Here is a 22,912-nt window from a genome sequence, read left to right on the forward strand (position 1 = left end):
TTCCATTAATATTTTTTTCTTTTCTTTTTTTTTTAATCTTTTTTTTTCTTCTTGCTTTATCTCCCCAACCCGCCCCTCCCCCCACCCCCGTACACAGTTGTATATCTCAGTTGCATGTCCTTCCAATTGTGGGATGTGGGATGCCACCTCAACGTGGCCTGATAAGCAGTGCCGTGTCCACGCCCAGGATCCAAACCCTGGGGCCGCCGCAGCGGAGTGCGCTAACTTAACCACTGGGCCATGGAGCCGGCCCCTATTTTTTTCTTTTCTAAAACTCAAACCATTTTGACTTTTTCTAGACTTGAATTTCAATGTTGATTAGATAATGTGGGTTTATAAATTTCATCTTTACTCTGCAGTCATTATTTTATTCCTCAAATTTTTCTGCCTTCTCCTTCCAAATGGCAGCACTTCACCCCTCAAAGCTACAAACATTTCCATAACCTCCCCCTCATACCATTCTGCCATTTTCCACTCTCCCATTTTCATTCTCTTAGCCATGTTTCTTTCTCCTTCTCCTTTGGGGAAAGATAAATTTTTCTGGGTCTACTAGAATATTACCAATCCCTTATAGACTTACCCCCCAGCCAAAACTGAATTATTAATGATATTAAATGATGTAAAACCTTATGTGAGAATAAGACATTTTTTCTTTCCACTATAATGTATTAGAGCTTAACTTTAATCATAAAATCATTACTGAATATATAAGTGGTTTGACATTTTGACTAACGTATTTTGTTTTAAATAACATAGGATTCATTTGATAAAAGGAAACAATGAAATCAAAATTAGATTGCAATTTCATTTTCTGAAAACAGGTATAGACAGATAAGAATGCTGCATATAGGACGTGCCAAAATCACATAGACTAACCACCACCCATGAGTGTGCTACATTTCTTAACATCCACAGACTGAAATTATAAATAGAATTCTTTAATTCCACCTACCTAATGAGGACAAGTCAAAATAAAATAGAAGAAAAATAGCTCCCCAGAGAGTGTGAGAGAAAGAGACTATCTGTGTAAAAGGGAAATTAATACACCCAAAACTCAACCATTAAAAAAAAAGAAAGAAAACTTGGAAATCTAAATATAATTTAGAATTACCCCTAACAAACCCTGATTTTTCAAGATAAATTCTTTTTTTCTTAAACTAAGAGTGGTTTCTGGTAGATAGTATAGATTAAAGAAAAAAGGCCTTTACTCCTAATAAAGAAAATGTGTTTCAAAGAGTCTAGAATGTGTGTGGAATTATACACAAGCAGGCAAAAGTGACCATGGAGTTGTACAATAGCATGAATAATAGGTTCAGAGAAATTCCTTATTTCGTACTTGATAAAAATATTTCATTTCTATTCATCAGAACTCACATCTTTACATGTCTCACCTTGTATATAGTTTACTCACTCTCTTATTGTATAACTATACTTGCATCTATACATGAATCAATGAGAGTATTAACGAAGTTAGTCAATCAGTCGGTCAGCCAGCACGTGTTGTTGGAGCATCCACAGGGAACGTGGCACCACCCAAAGATTTCTCCACCTTCAGCACAGCAACACGGAGACTCCATTGCAACAGGAAACTGCAGTTGCCTCGCACAGCTGTCATTCCAGGGTGGAAGGCCTGAGGGCTGTTCTACGTACAACTCTGTTCGAGCAGATACATGCTGAATCGTTGTGTCTCTGTTTTAAGAAAAATTTGGCATATGATGAAAGATAAAAGTTGAAATACATCTTATGATTTAATCTCCTTGATCTTTACACTAAAAAATTGAGAACAAGGAATGAGGCGGGGAAATCTGCCAAAATAATGAATAAATCATTAAGTCGAACACTCAAAATAAGCTTCACCTGGCACGTCTTAGACCAAGACAGCTCGATGGCCAAAGGATCGGAGTAAACACTTGTAATTAATTTTATGAGAGTAATTCTATGTATTTCTATATGGAGAATAATATTGTCTGAGACATAAAATTTAAATGTTTTCTAAAGTACTCTCAGGAAGCAAGTATTCTACTTAGGAATTAGTTTCTAAAACAGAGAACCATAAAAGCTATGGACTGTAACTTATGGAATCTCACATTGCCCAATTGAAACAGAATTTTCTAGAAAAGAACCATCTCTCCACCCCTGTGACTTTTCTACTGAATTTTAACAACCCGTGCCACACACTCTAGCACCGTACTGAGGAGCAATTTTAATAGAGGCAATAAAACTGTAAGAGTAAGCAAAGACAATAATAATGAGTAAAACAACAATAAGAGGAAGGGTACTAATTTACTCCCACTTTTAATTAATAATTTTGTCTGGGTCATGATTTGCTTAGGTCAAAGACAGCACCGGTGTTTCTAAACTTGAGTAGGGCTTTTGATCTATGAAAAAACATTGAAGAAATCATAAGGTTGAAAGGAGGCAAATGCCTTGAATGTATGCCGCTCCACAGAGGAGTTGAAATCAGCTTCCTGCCATGACCTCACATCTTCCTTTTCATGACCTGTGGTGTACTCTCTCCCTCTCTCACCATTCTAAAGAAGCAACCCAGGCATACAAGTTTGATTTCCAAACAGACCAGAGAACTTTAAGTTATAATGTTCTTTTCTCCATTATAACTCTGTGAGTTACTAAAGTACTAGTTAGTAAAGTGAGGAAAGATGTTTGAAACCATATTAATATCTCCTTTAGCATACTGATTTTAGAGATATTTGAGAGTTTATTTTTTGCATAGCTCTTTTTTGCATCAAGTTTTAGTAGAATCTGTAAATAAGAATCCATATACTCAGTCTTGTTATATTACTATATAGTGTTATAATTTGTTACGAAAATTATTATTCAAGGGGCCGCCCCATGGCTGAGTGGTTAAGTTCACCTGCTCTGCTTCACCGGCCCAGGGTTTCGCCGGTTCGAATCCTGGACGTGGACATGGCACCACTCATCAGGCCATGCTGAGGCAGCGTCCCACATGCTACAATTAGAAGGACCCACAACTAAAAATACACACCTGTGTACTGGGAAGCTTTGGGGGGAAAAAAAGGAAAAATAAAATATTTTTAAAAAATTATTTAATATGTATATAATGTGGATTGTATTTTATTATTATTGTCATATATTTTGCCAAGCTATTTAGGAATTAGGTGGGACTACTCAGGTATATAAACAAGAATAAGCAATGGGGAAAACCCAGTAAAAATATTTTTCTCAAAGCCTTTTTCCATCAAGGCTATGCTTAAGGCAGTTTATTCCCTTGTAATCCTGATGAGCAGTTCCACTGCAGCTGTGGCCACATCCTTTCTCAAGGTAAAAATTCATTTAAGTTCCAGTTTGTATGCTATTCTTGGAAAATATAGGGAGTGGGATGGGAGAGAGGATTTTCAAGTACATAATTTAATCAGGCCCTAAATATTGTCCTATTTTTAATCACACCTTTCAAATATCTGTCATGAAGGGGGCACAGCCACCCATTCACACACTCTAGAATCAGACAAGATTAGGGAATATTAAGAAAAATGAATGACAACACTGAACAAAGAGTGGATGTCACTGTAGTAAAGTATTGTCACAGCCTCTCAGTAAGAATGAGAGAAAAGTGCTTCTGGGTAAGTACCTTGTCAGGAATCGGGCCCCGCATCCCACATGCATACGGAATTGGGAGGGTTTGAAAGGCATCTTGCGCCAGAACGTGCACATACTTTCATTTTCATGTGTAAAAATAAAACGAAAATTCTTCATACTGTTAAATTACTGTCTCTCTGTTCATCACAGCAATTCCATTGAATAAAAAAACTATGAGTTTTCTCTATTTCATACTGGAAAATGCAAGATACAGAAATGTAGCAAGTTGTATGTGTGTGTGCATTGTGTTTGTGTCTGTAGGGCCTGGGCCTTGCTTGCTCAGCAAAAGCCCCCAAGCCCACTGCAACCATGTGTCCTCCTTGCTCCCTTCTGGGCAGGACATCCGGTTGCTGGGATGTGTAAGAATCCAGGGCCTGGCCAGCCTGAATCCTACCTTACCTCACTTCAAGAACATCACGTCTTAAAGGGACACAGAGCCCCTCCATGTGAGTTACTGTTCCTGGGAACGCTGGTCATTCCAAGGACAGGCCCTTGGCAAGTATATAGCCTTTGTGTCCCCTGCCTATGTAAGAAACACCCTCGCCACCCGCATTTGCAGGTGCATGCTGCTGTCCAGCCGGCTGCCACTGGACCTCCCTATGAGTAACTCCCAGTAAACCCGTATGTCTTGTTCGCCGACTCCGGGTCTTTGGTCTCTCCGCAACCTATCCCGCACTGCTCACGCAGCTGGGCATGTGGTGGAACAGTGTTTTATGGTCTTAGGCTAAAGAATGAACAGGCAGAGCCCTTGGACCCCCAAAATGCCCTCCTGGAGGAATTCTACAGTGAACTTGAGCCTGAGGATTCTTCAGAGTTACCAATCATTAGAAAACACCCATCTGTGGGATGGTGGATGGAAATACATCAAGTGAATACAGGATAAAATTCAAAATTTTTATTGTTTAGTGGTAGCAAAAAAACACAATGATTTAATTTTAATGAATGGCAATATGTTTTGTTCCAAGAGTTTCCATGAATTAAATATTGAATGCCACACACTCATGAAGCAGAGTGCTCAAACTGACGAACACACACTGAGCATAATTACGTGCAGCCTTACATTAGTGGGATGTCTGCTATCTTAGTGGACTTCTTACAATCATGGACTCCTTTTAGAATCTGCTGAAAACTATCAACCTTTCACCATAAAACATGAGGACATGCACATTCACACAAAACGTTTTACACAATTTCCCTGACCTCTTTAAATTGTCCACGCATCCCAAGCTAAGAAGTCCTCATACGTATATGGATATACATTTGCATTACAGGTTCTCAAGCCCATCTAGGTGGCAGAGCACCTGAACATTACGATAATCTTTGTGAAACATCACCTATTTTTATTCCATCATACAATCTAGAAAAAATTTAATATACATGGATATATGTATGTCTATATATTCCTATATATATTATATGCATTATATATACACATATATGTACGTATATGACTACTTTATATATATACTAAAAATTTCATATCATGTCCATTACTAAACAGCAGTGAAGTTAAATCCAATTGACTACTTCAAGTTCTTCTATTAATATTTTGCTACTTGTTTATGAAGTGGTATATTATATGTTAAAAAAATATATATTTCTGGGGCTGGCCTGGTGGCATAGTGGTTAAGTTCATGTACTCCACTTTGGTGGCCTAGGATTCGCTGGTTCAGATTCTGAGCATGGACCTACACACTGCTCATCAAACCATGCTGTGGCAGGGTCCCAGGTACAAAATAGGGGAAGACTGGCACAGATGTTAGTTCAGCAATAATCTTCCTGAAACAAAAAGAGGAGGATTAGCAACAGATGTTAGCTCAGGACCAATCTTCCTCAGGAAAAAAAAAAATATATATGTTTCTGCAGAAAAAAGCTTAACATTAATAGAGCTTTATTCATGCATTTAGAAAGGTTTGTTTGCTGTTTTGCTTTCTGAGAATTTTTAAAAGCCTGCCTGTTTTTCTGCCCCAGTTTGCAGTTGTAGTTTCTGTGAAGGCCCGACTGAGGAGCAGTTAACAAACACAGACTGTAGTGATTTCTGGGAGTGGGGTGGGATGGGGGCAGGGGGAGAAATGCAGATTTAAATATTGAATAAAAGTATATGAAATTTTATTTTCAGTTCTTCATCTTTTGGAGTCTATCCCCAAATTCCAGCAGTTTCACCTGCTTCCAGTGACTAAAGGTGCCTGAATGTGGCTCCCACACCTGGGGGTTCGGGAGGCCTCTCTGCACTGAATCCATGCCTTCTTCAAACACAGCGCCTTCTCCTTTGGGTACACCTGGGGGCAATTTAACCAACGTCACCCATCATTGTGTCAACAGCTGCTTATGTGTACGTGTTGAGTGTCAGGCAGAGGCTGGGTACCGGACGTACAGTGAGAACAAATTAGACCCAGCACCTGTCCTCATGGAACTTAGAAACACTTTAAAAAGCAAACACAAGAGTGTATATACGCTTATCCATTTTGATGAACACTATGAAGGACAAATGTAGTGTTTTAGGAGAGAAACCAGAGAGGAAATCTTCCCCCAGTGAATTTTCAAAGAAGGTCTCTCTGAGGAAAATAAGTGAATTAGAAATTGAGCCTTAATTCAGGTGAACATTAGAATTCTGCCTTGTGCAGATGTGGATATTACCACAAAATTGCTTCCTTCGTGTGCCAAGGAGCTGTAACAGGAAATAATTGATTGTGTCGGTCAGCTCATTTGAATGCCCTCTGAGTCAAAGCTAGCTTGACATGAGCACAAACCCTGACTCAGCTGCTGCAGGTGGCGCCTCCTGGAGCTTGCTGGAAGATTCCCTCCTTCCTTTGGGTAAGTTCCTGCAGACCCATCACTGACAAACTAAGGACCACCGACGAACACGACAGGGAAAGCTGCGATTCTCCGACAGAGCATTTGACTGTCGTTTAAGGGTCAGGGCTTTGAACATCTCATTTTATATTTGAAAACTTAAAGCCATTCATTTCTAGCAGAAAGGAGCCCAAGGCACCATCCTTTTTGTTAAAGATGCATTTGTATATACACCAGAGTCCTTCGAAAGTATGTGGAGCTGCAGAAAAAAACTTACCATTACTAGTAATGGTAGTGATGGAAGGTGAAAAGTGTCTTCATTATTTTTCAACTGCTATTGACTAGTGCAAAATCTTCCCCCTATTTTTTTATTTTGAAAAGTTTCAAAACTATACAATGAACATCTGCACACTCTTCATCCAGATTCACCAATGTTAACATTTTGTTACACATGCTTTATATTTATCATCTGTCTATTATGGCGCTGTCTCTGTATTATTTCTCTATGTATCTATACATTGCCTGAACAATTTGAATGTAAGTTACAGACACCATGACACATTTCCTCAAATCCTTTACTATGCCTAAGAATAAGGACATTTTTCTTCACACCACAATACCATTATTACACTTGAGAAAATTAGCTTTAACCAAATGTATCATATATGATAATTAAATTTTCTCAATTGCCCTAAAAGTGTTATCTATAATAATTTTTTGTGGGGAAGGAGATCCAGGATGCAACAAAGGTTTTCATGTTGTATTTTGTTGTATGTCTCATTAATCTCTTTAATCTGGATCTATCACTGATTTGTTTTGTTTAGTGTTTTTTGAAAGGTTCAGAGCAGTGGTCTTGTATAAATTCCCACATCTTGGATTTTTTTAATCGTGTCTTTGTGGTAGATTCAGGTTAAACATTTTGGCAAGATTACTACATGGATGATGTGTCTTCCTCCGTGGATGACATTGACAGCATGTGATGTTAGGTTGTCCACTCTTGTCAAGCTAAGTTTGACCACCCCGTGCAGGTGACTGACAGATCTGTCTACTGTAAGCAGACATTTTCCTTTTGTTATTAATAAGTAGGCCATGGGGTGACACTTCTAGACAGTGACTGTACCTTCCCCAGTAACATTTCATCTAGTGGTTTTAACATCTGTTGATGATCTTTGTTGGAAGCAACAACTCCATTTGGGATTAAAAATCATAAAACCATATTTTAAAATTCTGTCCTTCCTTCTATGTTTATTAGCTAGCATTCTTCTATAAATAATATCCTCTCTCTGATTAATTTGTACCTTTTTTATTAATTCAAGGTATTATATCCAGTCTTTTGTTATCCTTTATCATTCACAAATGGCCCCAAATCTGGCCATTGGAAGCCCCCTCAAGCCAGATCGCATGACCTTTTGACATGCCCTCATCATGCTTTGAGCACTTCCTTACTCTCTGGCCCAACAAAACAACAAAGGTTCATCTATCCTTTCTCTTTCCCACCCCTTGATTCAGCCAGTTCTTTGAGAACCTCTAGTTCCTTTTAGTAGAGAATGGTATTTAGAAAAGAAGATTTGGGTGTCAGGAGTGCTCCTTGCTTAATAGATGTCTTTATTTCTAAGCCTTTTCAGTGGGCAGAGATAGAATATTAATATGCAGGGTTCTTTCTCACCTCGTCCCATTTTTTATTTATAGATCTCTTCTCCCACAGAGCAAAGATTTAGTTCCCCCAAACATCAATATAGTTACTCGCTCCCTACAATACATGCCAAAAAAAGTTTTAGAATCAATGTGAAACTCATTGAACAGGTTGAAGATGACTTAGGCAGTGACATTTCATGAGCTTTTACTGACCCCTAGTGTTTTCTTTGTTGCCTCTGTAGTTTTCAAATGATTATTCATGAAGGGGATGCCTGCTCTACATCAGGTTTTCTCAACCTCAGTTCTGGTGATATTTGTGCCAGGTAATTCTGTGTTGTGGTGGTGGACTTTCCTATACACTGAATGATACTCAGCAGCATCCATTGCCTCTACCCACTAGATACTAATAGCACCACTACCTCCTAAGTTGTGACCGTCAAAAATGTCTCCAGAAATTGCTAACGCCCCCTGGGGGGCAAAATCAACCCTGGCTGAGAACCACTGCTCCACTTAGACATGCAGTAGAGGAAAACCCCTATCACAAATACTTTATAAATATAAATATCTAACTTTCTGATTAAAAACTAAATCATTACCAGGATTTTTCACTTTGCTCCATTTAGTGGTGTTTACCAAGTTGCCCAGGACTGTGGAATTTACTATTGTAGAGTTTGATCTTTTGCTATGCAGTTTTCAGATAGAATAATATTAAAATAAAAGCAACTAGAGAATATGAATATATCCTGAACATATAGCCAAGACAGTCAAGTAAGCTAGGTAGGGCTGTTTTCTGCTACACCTTAAATTTGGTCTATCACTGATTACCTTTCCAATGAGTATCAGTTTGGCTAATCCCCAAAGGGGATATGTGAAAATTTCATTGGTTTGAAAGCATATCACTTCATTATATTTTTATTGTACTTTATTATGGTCATTCCGACATTCTGGGAAGAGACAGAACTTTGAGAAATGTAAGTAGGTCATGTTGTAAAGGACAAATTCAAGAGGAACTCACAAAGTTGCATATTTTCTTATTTCTAGAACTGAATGGCATCATTTCTCAGAAAGCCTCAAACCACTAACCTTAACCAAAAGAAGTAAATAGGAGTTTTGAACTCTCCAGATATCTTATTTGAATAACAAGAGCAAATAACAAAATACTCTCTTTTTAGTTCAAGCAATGTTTACTAAGAAATACCCACGTGGAAAGCACTCCACGAGGCACAAGGAGGGTATGCAGATGAGTAAAGACAATCTGTTTCCAAGGATTAATGGTTCATTGGAGAGAGGCGTTGCAATGTGCTACAGAATGAAATAAGTGCCATCACAGAGATGTGATTAGGGAGAGAGTGAATCTAGGGTTGGGAGGTGGAGGGATAGTACCTAAGGATAGAAAGAAGGGTGGGTTTCTTAGAAGCACTGGGACTGAACTAAATTTTGAAGGTCAAGTGGCATTTGCACAGGCAGATGGCCGATGAGAAAGTCCACGCCAGGCCACGGGCCAAGGAAACTCTCTAAAGGAAGACTCAAAGATGTGAAAGTTCAGGGCACATCTGAGAGGTTGGTCCAACTTGACCGCATCTGAAATTGTGTGGAGTGCTGTGGGATGAAGGCTGGCTGGATAATTTGTGAAGGGCCTTCGATGCCATAATACAATGTGGAGTATTACGTGTTGTTTTGTTCCAGGATAACGAGGAGGTATTTGAATAGAAGAGGGACCTACTTAAATATGACAATCTTTGTAGTTTGATGGCACACTTAGGAGTAAACAGGCAGGCAGCTGATACAATTCTGATCAGCACTTCTCAACTACGGGTCCTATCTCCCTGGAGGCCTCAATGTGTATAAGAGGAAACGGTAGCAGAGTAACAGCTACCGAACTGCACTTGGGCATAACCCACAGCCTATTTTATCTACACCACAATCCCTCAGTGTGTGTTGAGCATATGAACTATCTTGTGTATTGTGGCATGAAAATGTTTAAAATAGCTTATCTTAGATTTGTGGTGACTTGCCATGCTCAATTCTGATTTGAAGATAGTAGACAAAGTAATAGTATCTATAAAGAGTTTAAAATAAATGATTGAATGAAAAAAAAAGAGGTGAAGAGAGGTGATATTCAAATTACTTAATTATATTGTTTAATTACTTTTGCCAGTGCATCAACCCATAAGACTGACTCCAGATGTGGAATTGGAGCAGGATCCCAGAGGGCCCCTGCTGTCACACATGGTAAAGTTATAGGATCACTGAGTGACCCGGAATTCCCAAGGGAGGGATAGGGGCAGGAGAAGGGGGGATTGGGGAAATTGGTGTGTTAGAAATTTCTTGGTATGGAAGTATTGCAAGACTATTACTATGAGTCTACTGTACTGTACAGACCAGCTGAATATCAGCTCTGAGCATCAATATAATAAAACACGTTCTCTTAGTCCAGTCTTAATGAGAGTGTGTAATGAGTTCCAGAGGTGATGGACTATTATAGGTTTAATTAATTAGTCTTTGCTATATAAACTCCTAAATTTGAATTTCAGTCTTTTAAGTGGACATTTCCTAGGTAGCTTGGGATATAAGTGTTGTCCCCCAAACCATATATCAGGCCAGCTTTATGGCAAATCAGTGGAATTATATTTTTGGCCTTTGTTCCTAAATTTTTAGTCAACTACAATATTATCTTTGCCTCAGAGAAGAAAGAATGGAAGTACTACCAAGTTTTGGGATTTTAAAAAAAAGAATAAAGAGATCAAGATCATTGAGAGCAAGGCCTTCAACTCAGGAATCAGGGTTTTGGAGACTTGGCTGACCCAGGAAGGTGATCTTCTGGACTAGAAAAAACTACCTGTAGCGTGACCTGGGAAGAATCAGACAATATGACCAGATTCCCCGAGCATTACAATCCTAAGTTATATGGAATATGCATGTTGTTTTTATATTCTTGTAGTCCTAGCCAATTTCCAAAATGAATCAGCAATTTAGCATCTGCCTGACTCCATGTGGAACTAAGAAGCCAGCATTCCAGGATCCCAAGATGTGCTTCTTGATAGACAAGCCCTCGATGTTGATCTGGATGATATCAGCGGCCTCAGTTGGTTCCAAATTTTATCACTTGTCCTGGGTGTGCTAATCTCTTTAACAAGGAATCATAGAGAATTTATTCTTTAAATTACCCCTTTCTCTGCTTCCTCCAAATAGCTTGAATGGGAGCCAGGGGTAACCTCCTTTCTGGTCTAGGCCAGCAGTCTCCTATACGGTGTGAGAGTCACAGACTCAAGAATATTGCCCCATTTCCAGAAGCTTGAATCCTCCCTCTACACCACTCTTGCAAAGCTCTGCAAAGCTTTAAAAAAATCCATCCCTGTTAAAGTTTATATTTTTGGATTGAGTACATCCTGAATGTATTATCCAAATTCTTCCCCTTAGATTCTTGTCATCCACAAATTCAAACAACTTGTCATCAGTACCCTCTGTGAAGTGATTAAACAGCATGTCCAATGACACTATCTGTCCTTGAGTGTGATATGAGCAGCTGTTAAAAACTCTCTGGCCAAGAACTTCACACATGGCTGAAAATTGCATATATTAATAAATTATACCTTTGGATTAAGGTCTGAGAAGCGTTGTTGAAATAAAAATGTAATATCTTGCAGTGGTAATTGATGACATTTTGCAGCAACAAGACCAAGACTTGAAGCCAAGCCCCATTGCCATGGGAATTTGGAGACTTAATCTGCCCCTCTGCTTCCTCTCTAGTGAAAGCACTTAATATGATAGTATATATAAGGTACCTAGTAAAGTCCCAGGCACATATAGACCCTCAATAAATGATTGTTCTTTATTAAATTGTTCCCACATTCACTTATGGCAGGAAGTAACCTGAATAGCTAGGTATGCCTGTTTTTTCCAAAGTGCTTCTGGCTTAAAAATCTTCATGGAACCAGTAGTTCCTGATTTAGGATCCCTTTTAGACTTGTCTAAAATGTTCTCTTCCCCTCAAATGTTAACTGTCGCAGCCTCACTGTAGGGGAATGCTTTCTTAGGGAGCAGAGGGGCTCTTCTACTAAACCATACTAGTTTTTGATTTGATGCAAATTAAATACACACACACACAGATTTCCTCCAACACTTCTTAAGGCTACTTTCCAGAGTGAAGGGGAGCCAGTGTGTTTACAAGCTTCCTGACTTATTTTTCTGGAACAAGCCTGACCCCTAGAGGACAGAGGTTGCATGTAAAACGTCAAGAGCCTGTGTCAGCTACCAGTAAGTTATAGAGTCTTACGGTGGTACAAGGAGTCAAACAGATGCTGGGGTTGGCATGGTGTGAGCATAGGATCTTAATTCTGCACCAACTAGCTTGAGCAAAAGTCCATATGTTTTTGATCTCAAATGTATATTTTTTTCAACTTTATTGACAGATGTTATGTATAATAAACCACACCTATTTAAAATGAACCATTTGATCAGCTCGACATTTGTGACACACCAGGACAATCAAGATACCAAATATTTCTGTCTGAAGTTTCCTCATTTCCTTTTGCAATTCACCCTGCCTCCATCCTCTTTCTCAGACACTCTCTAATCTGCTTTCTGTCACTGTAGAAGAGTTTGCATTTTCTAGAAATTTTTATAAATGGAATGACAAAGCATCTACTCTCTTGTGCCTGGCCTCTTTTACTCAGCCTAACAATTGTGAGAGTCATCTAAAGTTGTGTGTGTCAGTGATTTGTTCCTTTTTATTGCTAAGTTGTATTCCATTGTACAGATATACCACACTTTGTTTAACTTGAGGTAGAGCATAAACTTTAATGTAAAAGTTAAAACTTCTAGGAGAAAATATGGGAGAAAATTTTTATGACCTGAGTTGGCAAAGTTTTCTTAGAATACCAAGTGAATAGATGGTAAATGAAAAAAAAAACATAATTGGACATTATCAAAGTTAAAAACATTTGCTCTTTGAAAGAAGCTGTTAAGAAAACAAAAAAGCAAGTCACAGATTGGGAGCAAATATTTGTACATATGTATCAGATGAAGGACTTGTATTCAAAATAATAATGACCTCAAAGACAAATATTCAATTTTTTAAAAAACAGGCAAAACATTTGACCAGCCACTTCACAAAAGAAAATGTACAAATAGCCAATAAGCACACGAAAAGATACAGAACATCAATAGCTCTCGGGAAAATGATAATGTATATTTTAATGCCTCTGAAATTGGGTTACATCTTACAATTGATGAGTTTGCGATTGATGTGCTCCTTTTTATGTAATAAAAGTTAATATTTTTAGTTTTAGAAGCTAATATTTACTGAGTACCAAGATGCATGGCCAAGGAATTGAAAGAAATATTTCTTGGACTCTCAAGCTCTGGTAGTAGTGCTCCTTTACTCAGAGAATAGCGTGGAGTACCACGGGGACAGGACCCATGGGCAGTGAAGAGCTGCAATGGGTGGAGGGCAGGGCTAAATTTATAAGGCATAGGTATGTGAGTTATTTCTTTACAAGACAAATGAAAAATCATGTAAAAAAGACGCTAAAATGGTGTCAGTGCCGGTGAGGTCTGGTTATCGGGTGGTCCTATAACTTTGGATACATATCAGGTCGAATCCAGTCAGGACATCCTATACTTCCAGGAGGATGATACAGAACATCCTGTACTTCCCGGAGGATGATATATATGGGTATGTAGGGCCGGATGCCTTGGGCTTCTCTCCCTGGGGCAGCCTTGATCCGCATCACTAAGGTTTAACAGCATTCTAAGTACTTTGCATGCACTGTTTCATTTAATCTTCACAAAACCCTATCTTCACAGGTGAGGAAATTGAAGCTTAGAGAGTTTAGGTAACTTGCCCCCATCACACAGCTAGTAGGTGGCAAAACCAGGCTTGGAACCCACTATCTTCCTCTTTAGCTCGTGGGCTTAACTATTATGCTGTTCTTTTATCATCACACTGGTCTTAAATTGTCAGTGGATAACATCTGAGACAACAGGACCTTCCCTGAGTCCTGATATTAATTTACTTCATTACATATTGTGGGTTGTTAAATGAGCCAATATGAGTTAAGTGCCTAACACCTAGCAGGTTTACTACATATATGCTAGCTCCCTTTCTGCCACATATTTTGAGACATCTTGAAATTGCCAAGATAAATATTCCATTTACACAATTCAACGAATTTAAGCCAGATTTTATGTATCACTCCTTTTATTCAACTTTCATGGCCATCTTTCATGTGAAAGCAATTTGAATGGTGCAATATTCGTTATCCGTGTTTCTCAACTAGGAGTGATGTTGCAACATTTGGCAATGTCTGGAGACACTTTTGATTGTGAGATTTTGGGGGAGGGCCACTGGTGAGTCGAAGTCAGAAATGCTGCCAAACATCCTACAGTATACAAGATAGCCCCTACCACAAAGAATTCTCTAGCCCAAAATGTCAGTAGTGCGGAGGTTGGGAAATTCTGCTCTATGCAAACATGCAGGACTATTCTTTATTGATATCAGTGGAGAATAGTGAGAAGTTGCAGGAGATTAAGGAGGAGGAAGATGTGATCCCTGTTATCACAAAGAAATGAATCCAATGAGGGAAAATAACACCAGCAAATCTAACGCTTAGAACAATATAATAAATGTCACAATAGAAAATAATAGAATATGTTAATGTTTCAAACAAGGAGAATATAACCAGATAATCCAGTTGAGAAAATCAGTAAATGCTCTGTGAAGATCAAGGATAGAAATACCCTCCCTCCTTAATAAAACTAAAACTTGGCTTCTCCCAGGTTGGATAGAAGACAATTCTTAGTTGCCAAACATCATCTACTTTTTAGCACTCTGAGCTCAGCTAGAAGAGGGTTGAAATTGTTTAATGAAATTTTGTTAAAGGTGGTGGAGTTAACCAAACAGAGGACCATGAAACTAGATGATGCGTTACACAGAACGCTTGCTCTCTGGGGCTTGCAAGTACATCTCATGCTGATCTCGGCTCCCCTCTCCAGTGGAGGTGTCTCTGAGTACATACTCCTCCAAAGCACAAATACAGGCATCTAAACATCCTTAACTCTGTCCCCAGAGAGAATTAGAATCCAGCTCTGACTCTTACTACTGCGTAGCTGGCCTTCATGAGCAGGGGCCTTCAGGTCTTGAAGCTTCAGTTTTCTCCTCTATGCTGTGGTGTACTACTAGTATTAACGCATATGGTCACTATGTAAATTGAACTAGACAACACATGTAAGCTGCTTAGTACAGTGAAGGTACATGGTAGATATTCAATGACTGTTATTCATCATTACATTTTTATTATTGTTATTAATTGAACAAAGCCTTGTGCTCTTTTCACTAGGAAAAAAAATACTGTCTGCATGTAAGTACAAAAATAGAGGAGCACAAATGAGGAGGTTACTTCAGCCCAGCATTGATGGGAGAGGGTTGTGGGGCATGGATGAAGTGGTTCTTGGAAGTTTCACAGAGAAGGTCTTGGAACGGACCTGCAAATGATGTGGAGGACGGCACTGCGTAGCTGGGAGCTTGATTCAGTAGCGTAAAAAATAATTCAACTGGATTAAATTCACTCAACATTCACTGAATGCTTGCTCTACTCAAAGCAAAAACAAATGTGATTGACTGCAAAATTATAGCCTAGAGAACAAGATAGATATGTAAACATCCTTCTGTTAGAGTTTGGGGTGAAGGATCCAGGTACGTGCGGTGAGGGGGGAGGAGACGTTCTCATCCCAGGAAATAGCCACAGCAAAAATAAGGAGCAAGAAGACTAGAAATTAGGTGGGAAAGTCTTCATCCAAAAAAAAAAAAGCAAAAAGAGGCATTTAAGAATCACCAAAGCCAAAGCAGTCCAAAAGCAATTACAAAGACTGGGATACGGAATCAGGAAGGAATACATATGTTTAAACAAGTTGAGAATAACTGGGTGGGGTGGGGTGGGAGTAGAGAGAGGCAAATATTTTGCATAGCTGTTTATGCTCATGGATAAGTTTTATGATAGTAACATAATATTTTTTAATTAATATAATCTAAATCTTCACTGTGAATTTAAAAATATTAATGATTTTTATTGAATGAAATGAATAAATTAAAATAAACTGATGAATTGTTAATGAATGAGTGTTCACAATCTCCCCCACCCCTGCCTCCCTCCTTTCTCTTTGCTTCTATTATGTGGGGATGTTTCTTGCTTCATAGATTAGCTTCCAGGCAGGAGAAGCTGAGTAATGCACAGAACAAAGAGGAAATGAAAAGAACCCAGAGGGTAAATTAACTGATACAATCAAGGGCTGATAAAAAGGAAGGAGGGGCCCGCTCCGCTGCCTCGGCCCAGGGTTCGGATCCTGGGTGCGGACGTGGCACCGCTCGTCAGGCCTTGGTGAGGCCGCCTCCCACATCCCACAACTAGAAGGACCTGCAACTAAGATATGCAACTATGCACAGGGGGGGTTTAGGGAGATAAAGCAGAAAAGACAAAAAAAAAAAAAAAGAAAGATTGGCAACGGTTGTTAGCCCAGGTGCCAATCTTTTAAAAAAAAAAAACCAAAGGAGGAAATGAAAAGAACCCAGAGGGTAAATTAACTGATGCAATCAAGAGCTGATAAAAAGGAAGGAAGGAGAGAGACACGATGATTTGTAGAGTAAAGGGTCCTGCCCAGGCTGGGCCAGTGTTGAGAGAACTGGAAAAGAATTGCAAAGGGATTTACAAGATGGTGCTATCGGTTGCCAACTGGAAACCCTCTAATGTTCTTCCAAGAGATGGAAGTAAAGGGTGGGACAGCTTTTTGATTATTTCTCATCGCTGTACTGACAGGACAAACTGTGGTATGGTCTACACATTTCTGTTGATGTTAAATATAGAACTTGAATGGGCATTATCTTGGTGGACACTTGGGCAATGGGTATCAAAAAAGGACCCAGACTCAGAAACACGTAGATAGGAAAAGAAAAAGTTAACTTTAGGTTTCAGAAGGAAAAAAATGTGCAAAATTACTAAGGTTTCCAAATTTACATTAGTCCATCCATGATGGTCATTCCTGGTGGAAAAACAACTTTCATGCACCCTTGTCATATCAATACGGCAAAAATTGGGGCTAGTCCCAATAGCAGAACCAGAAGGACCTGCAACTAGAATATACAACTGTATACAGGAGGGTTTTGAGGAGGAGCAGAAAAAACCCCCAGAAGATTGGCAACAGAAGGTAGCTCAGGTGCCAATCTTAAAGAAAAGAAACATGTGGCAAACATCAGAAATACAATTGTTTCTTTTAGGGAGTCCAGGTTTATTCGAGGTTTTATTATTTGAGAGACCATCACCAGATCTGAGTGTGTTATTAATTATCTCAGGATGCAATTTTTTCCTCCCCATATGCAAAGTGCTTTATCATAATGAAAGCAAGGAAAAGTGTCTGTTTTTGTTTCCACACGAACTGGGTTTCCTAGTCTACTATAAAAGCATGAAGGAATAATCAGAAATGAATTAGAATGGACCAATACTACAATAACCCATTAAACAAGAGAAAACTGTGTGAAGAATCAGCGGATGCAGACCAGCAATGCAAAATGTAAAACAGAGAGACTTACCTGTCACCCAAGTGTATGGGAGAGTGTTTTAGGCAAACATCCTTTGTCATTGATTTCACTCCTTTGAAAGCCAACATCAGATGCTTCAAACCTCTCCTCAGGGATGGAAATTGTTACTTGAGGCAAACATTTGGTTAACTTTTTATGTTTGTGTGTTTCTATTGTCAACTACATCTCTAATTCTATTATTTTGTTTCGCCTCTACATGGGCCATGATACTCATTCACTTTCTCTTCCATTTCTCTTTATGCTATGCAATATTTTGAGGAAGCGTAATAAAAAGATTTTGTGAACATTTTCCTCAAAATGTGCCATGCAAATTCATTGTCCTTAGAATGACGATGATGCTTCATACCATACGTGTATTTGCTGGGCCTGCATTCCAAAAGTCTTGCAAGAATACGTACACTGCAGGGTTGCCACATGACACAGCAGCTGTGTGATTTGTGCTGCCATTACAAATACAGAGGAAATGGGGTTTGCGTGTGGAGTGATCTTCCTGTCTTTCCTCATGATTAGAAAGATATGTTATTAGGGAGGAGCGCTGGGTCAGCAGCTCTGTGTTGACGTGGCAATTTGCTAGACGCTCTGGTATTCTTTCCTGGGGCAGGGGTGGAGGTTGGGCCAGGGGCAGTCACGCCAACCACTAAAGCCTTCAGCACAGATCTAAGTGGGGTCTGGCGACATATGATGCTGAAACTTCTGTATCTCCTAGAGATCCCCGAATAGTATTCGGGTGGTTTAGAGGTGAGAGAGCGAATGGGCCAGCCCTGCCTCGGCTGGTACTTGGGTATCATGAGGGCTCAGGTTCTGCCATGACCACATGATCAAAAAATCAGGAAAGGTTTTAAATCAACTCTTTCAAGAAATTTGGTTTCATCATCCAATAAGTCACTCAGTTTGTCAAATTACAAAACTAAAACAATTAGTAACAAGTTTGATGTACTATATTCAAGGGAACACAACCCATGGTTGGGGGGAGGACAGTGCCTCACAAGCAGTGGAGCACTGTTCCCGAAGAGCTGCTTTCACAGAGTGTTAGAAGGGGCAACGCAGAAACAGGGCATGATGGGCTAAGAAGTCGAGGATTCCTGTAAATCTAGCAGGTCCTGTTTGCGAGACCAAGAAGCTAAAACTGAGTTGGAGGACTGCGACTGGTTATGTGTTAGGTTCCTTGACAGGTATTTCTTGACTTAGGTTTAGATTTGTGATGTGGGCTGGGCCACTGGGCAGGTGGCCTCCATTTTATGCATACAGATATACAAATTAACTTTATCACGCTGAACCTGATGAAGCACTGACTATGTGCCAGGCGCTGTGCTGGGTGCTGGAAAACAGAGCACATGATCTCTTAATATGGAATTTTTCTGCTATAATCCCTCTCTTTTTAGATTCCATTAGAATATAAGAACCACTATGGAAGAGGCCACCTGTTTTAGCTTGGATTCTCTCAAAAGCAGATCTTAAGCTTAGGATTCATGTAGAAGTGATTTACTTAAGGAAGTGGCTCCAGGGAAAACCAGGAAGGGTCTAGGGGAGGCAAGATGAGGAAGGAGAAGAAGCCAAACAAGAGGGAGAGTTCAGGTGAAGTCCTAGATTCTGCCTTCTATCATGGTGAGCTCAAACTTCAGAGTTTGCACCACATCAAGACCAAGGAGTCAGGCTTTTGTATTCCCACAACAGTCAGCTATTGGCTATGAGCCTCTTGTAGGAGACACAAAACTCCCAGGCACTTCCAGCTCTCATTATTGGAGACGTAACTTTGGCATCCAATGGAAATTCTCTAAATGTTGCAGGCGCAAGCCATTAGCAACAAAGCAGACAGAACTGGGTCATGAGCACATAGGCAGGGCATCAACAGTGTCCACTACACCCCACCAGTGTGGGTAGCTGTAGACAGGAAATAAAGAAGGAGAGAGCACCCAGAGTCTTGCTCCTCAAAGTGTGGGCCTCAGACCAGCAGCATCTGGTCTAACAGAGATCCATCACCAAGGAGCTTATTAGAAATGTGGAATCTCAGGCCTCACTGAAGACCCAGTTTAATCAGAATCTGAATATTGAGAAGGTCTCCAGGAGACTTGTATGTACATTAATTTCTAAGAAACTTGGCTCTAGAGTGTTATAAAAAATGATTTACTGACCTCCTAAACTGGCAGGAAGAAGCATCAAGATCAGTGCTGCAACATGGTGGACTCGGAAAGTGCTCAGTCTAAAGATTCTCTGGCCTAGCAGCTGAAACCAGGGGAAAGAGAAGGCATTCCCAGCTGAAAGCAGGGCAGCGCCAGCTTCCCTACTCAATGCTCTATCACACCAGGCTGGCAGGTCCCAAATTCCCAGACTCTGCAGTTTGCATTACTTCACCCAGAACAGACATCTTTTTGGGTGTCAAGGGGTAGGAGATGAGGAGAGAGTGACTGAGGAGGAATGGTTTGGGGATGGACATAGGAAAGAGCAAAATCCAAAATAAGGCAAGATTTAGAGTTGACCCCACAATTGAAGCTTGAAAGACATTTTGAAGTGTCGCAGGTAAAGCACTTGACTCAGATATGCATCATTAAGGAGTCACGACACAACTCATACATGAGGAGGAACCTCTAGGCTATAATATATTGGTCACCAAAAGGCCCCCCACAGTACAAAAATGTCTCTTCTGCAACTTTGAAAATTCCTGCCCTCAGACTCACAATGTGGTCAGTCAACTAACACAGGGATGCTGCGGGAAATACTGGGAGACAACTTAAAGATGGGAGATTACACACACTCCTTTAACCTCAGGATCTTCCTAAAATCACACAAGAATATCATAAGGTTTTCTTATTTTTGCTGCTGTTGTTTAAAATTGACCCAAGAAGATAAAGGTAATAAAATAGAATATAACAGTAATAACATTTTGGAGGTTAAAAGGCAGAATGATTATTATGAGTGGTAATTGACTTAGCAGAACCAAGAAATCCTAGCAGGTGAGCAACGGGGGAAGGCTGATAATTAACCTAATGTAACCACAGAATCTCTCTAAGGGCTGAAGATTAGCAGCGCCAGTGACCTCAGGAATGGAAGCTTGAGCCAAAAATAGACAAACAGAAGGACTGGTAGTCTGTCGAAGAGGCAGTTTGACATTCAGATCCTCTCCCACGCTCCACGCAGCCAGCACACTGCCCCACCTCGGCCAGGAAGGGAGGCAGATGACTGGAGGTTGATTCCTTAGAGGGAGTAAAACAGAGGGTAACCTCCAGATTGCAGTAAACCAGATACAGATAAGATCAGCGTTGCCATAATAAAAAAGGAGGAGTAAGTGAAAGTCTAAATTCTGAATTATACAGGCACCCCCTGGGCCCCAGAAACCTGGCAGGACTATCTTGCAGGCAGGAGATTGGAATATCTTCTTTGGGCATCTAAAGAAAATAATACTGGGAATATGCAAAAGAAACAGCCCAGCTAGATCATTCTACATTCAACACTTTCTCCCCTCTTCCCAGGCTCCCTTCTTCCCCCGCCTCCCTCAAGATTAGCCCTGAGTTAACATCTGCCAATCCTCCTCTTTTTTCTGAGGAAGACTGGCCTGAGCTAACATCCGTGCCCATCTTCCTCCACTTTATATGTGCAACGCCTATCACCTTGCCACACAGTACCATGTCTGCAACCGGGATCTGGACTGGCAAACCCGGGCCACCGAAGCAGAACGCGCGCACTTAACTGCTCCCCACTGGGCTGGCCCCTCCCAGGCTCCCTTCTAAGCAGAGTTCCAGTTAGCTTTTTGGTGCCCTATTCTGAAACAGGAGTAGACTGACAAGCATCCACAAGCATTTAAGGAAATCATCTAAAAATGAAAAAATATCAAAGCATTTCTCATGTTAGAGATGCTTCTCCCAGAAGCTGTCCAGAGGGGCTGGGAAAGAACCCAGAAGCTGAAAGAGATAGGTTCCGCAGAACAAACTTGGACTAGACAGAGACAGGAGACCAGAATAAGCCTACAGGTAAAGCCCTCTCTTTTTCACATTGAAGGACTGTTCCAAGATGTGCTATTTCCATAGAGCTTCCCTGAGATGTCCTGTGTGAATGAACATCTGGCTGGTTTTCTAGCTGGGGTCAGTTAGGTAATGGACCACTTGGTAACAGCTTTCCTTCTTTCTCTGCATCACTTCCTTTCTTCCTTCCCTCTTGAAGTTCCAGAATTGCACCCTATAATAATCATTAGTGTGTAAGCTTTGCCTTAGGCCCTTTGGCTAGGTGACACAGGATATTACACCTGGGTCTGGTTATGACTGCATAGAACAGAGCGTTCACCCTATACCCACTGATTCACACGGGACCATGAAGTAATTGAAAAAGGTCTTTTATTATATTAGGGTATTGATTTTTATTTTACGTTGATTCTGGAAAATTTCAAACATTTACAAAAGTAGAAATAACAGTTTAATGAACCTCAATATACTCATCAACTAGCTGCAATGATTATCACCCTGTGACCTCTGTGTCACCTACACCTCCACCCCCCTTCTCCCTCGACTTTGGTTACTTTGAAGCAAAATCTAGGCATCATCTCATCTCATCTTATCCACAAATATTTCAGTATATCTCATTAAAAGTCTGGATTCTTTAAAGTCATAACACAATATCCTTTATCATAACTAAAAAAATAACCATTTCTTTATGTCATCAAAAAGCCAGTCGTTTAAATTTCTCCACTTGACTACTAATTTCGTCCTTTTGTAGTTGGTTAGTTCTAACCAGACTACAAATGAGGTTCACAAATTGCATTTTTAAAGTATATCTCTTATCTCTTTCAATCTAGTTTTCTCCTTTGTACTGTCCTCGAAATATAATTTTTGAAGAAAATTAGTAATTTCTCCTAAATATTTTCCTATGAAATTCTATAGTTCCACTGTTGCATTTTTTTGGTGGCTTTTCCTTTAAGTATCATTTTAACTCAGGAATTTTAACATTCTTGAAATATTTAAATTCATCGCCGTTATATAGACAACCACTATTGTACTCAAAATCTTTACCTTTCTTCAGTTGTAAATAAACAAAAAGTTATGTGTAAAAACGATTCCTATATCAAACTCTTTTTTTTTCACATTTTGAACCAACACCAGGCAAATCAATATTTAAAGTTTTTAATGTGACAAATGAGCTTGCTCCTTACTTTCTCATTTATCTAATGCAAATTGCATGAATAAATTTCTAAATTTTGATCTCTGAAAAAAGAATTCATCACTGTTATTATTATTTTTCATGCTCAAATTGCCTTATTTTTGTCCAGTGGGAGCTTTTTCAGATTGGTTT

General features: G+C 39.7%; 1 long non-coding RNA gene across 1 annotated transcript in view; it reads right to left on the bottom strand.

Annotated features, from left to right (window-relative positions):
- LOC103553010 (uncharacterized) overlaps positions 1-22,912 on the bottom strand; it is a 92,304-nt gene that overhangs the window by 7,261 nt on the left and 62,131 nt on the right. Inside the window, exons 7-8 of the long non-coding RNA XR_011542084.1 lie at positions 2,873-3,019; positions 1,392-1,689 (exon numbers count right to left, since the gene is read on the bottom strand). This is a non-coding gene — a long non-coding RNA (uncharacterized lncRNA). The remainder of the gene's footprint in view (positions 1-1,391; positions 1,690-2,872; positions 3,020-22,912) is intronic.

The sequence above is a fragment of the Equus przewalskii genome, chromosome 7 (genome assembly GCF_037783145.1).
Source record: "Equus przewalskii isolate Varuska chromosome 7, EquPr2, whole genome shotgun sequence".
Classification (NCBI taxonomy): domain Eukaryota; kingdom Metazoa; phylum Chordata; class Mammalia; order Perissodactyla; family Equidae; genus Equus; species Equus przewalskii.